Source organism: Agrilus planipennis, unplaced genomic scaffold (genome assembly GCF_000699045.2).
Source record: "Agrilus planipennis isolate EAB-ADULT unplaced genomic scaffold, Apla_2.0 scaffold206, whole genome shotgun sequence".
Classification (NCBI taxonomy): domain Eukaryota; kingdom Metazoa; phylum Arthropoda; class Insecta; order Coleoptera; family Buprestidae; genus Agrilus; species Agrilus planipennis.
The window spans coordinates 569,071-570,293 of NW_020438979.1; positions in this window are offsets into that span (position 1 = coordinate 569,071).

Below are 1,223 nucleotides of genomic sequence, written 5' to 3' on the forward strand. Positions count from 1 at the left end.
TTACCTTCTCCATTCTGTAATATTGGGGGTTAATTTCGGAAATTAACTACCCAAGTAAGTTGAAAGTTTTTTCATTGTTTCAGGACTATACCATTAACGATTTGGTTGTAGACTATTTATTATAATATTTTTAAATTGGAAAAGGTTTCTTTTGTTGTTACTTACCTTGTTTTCTAATGTTTACATACTTTATCATCTGTTCTTAGGTGTTATTTGTTTTAATCTTTGTTTCATAACTTCGTTAATATCTCTTATTTAGTTACCTACCCTTGCTCTTCTTTATAGATAATTTAAAATGATTTTTTTAAATTTCCTTTCTTTTTATTTACTTTGAAGCGTTTCTTTATTCTCATTATGTTTTCTAATTTTTTTCAAATCTGATATTCTTTCAGGCACATCTTCCAGTTTAATTACCAAATAGAGCCACTACATCACTCGACCAATTCAAGGAACGTCTTTACAGGGTCACTTCAATGAATGGTAGGTACTTATTAATTTTTTTGTTAAACAGTATTCTTTAAAATTCTTTCTTACTTTACCTACCTTGCTCTGTTTATTTTTATTTCTTTACATTAAAATTGAAATGATTTTTTGAAACTAGTTTTTCCTCTTATTTAATGTAATAAGTATTATTAAGAAGTCTTAAAAAATTATTTCATTTTCTTTATTTTAGCATTCTTTACTTAGCCCTATTTTCAGACTCTTGTGTTGAAGACTTTTGTAAAATTTAATATTTTTTTAGGTGCATGTTCCAGTTGAGCCACCAAACAGGAACCACATCAGAAATCGATCAATTCGAGGATCGTCTTCACAAGGACATTTCGAGGAATGATGGTAAGTATTTACTAATATCGTTTGTATAACTGTTTCTTAGTTTCTCTTTATTTTAATTCTTCTTTCAGAATTTCTCTAATACCTTTTATTTACTTACCTTCATGTGTTTCTTTCTTATTGTCTTATATTTAATTTGAAATTACTTTTTAAAGCTTCTTTTCTATTAACTTTAATATTTTCCTTTGAAATTTGTTTTATTTTCTTTATATTAACTTCTTGAGTTAGACTTATTCTTAATAAACGTTTGTATTGAAAACTTTTGTAAAATTTGATATTTTTTTAGGTGCATCTTCCAGTTGAGACACCAAACTTCAGCAATCGGTCAATTCGAGGATAGTCTTTACAAGGAAACTTCGAGGAATGGTGGTAGGTATTTATTAATCTTTTTG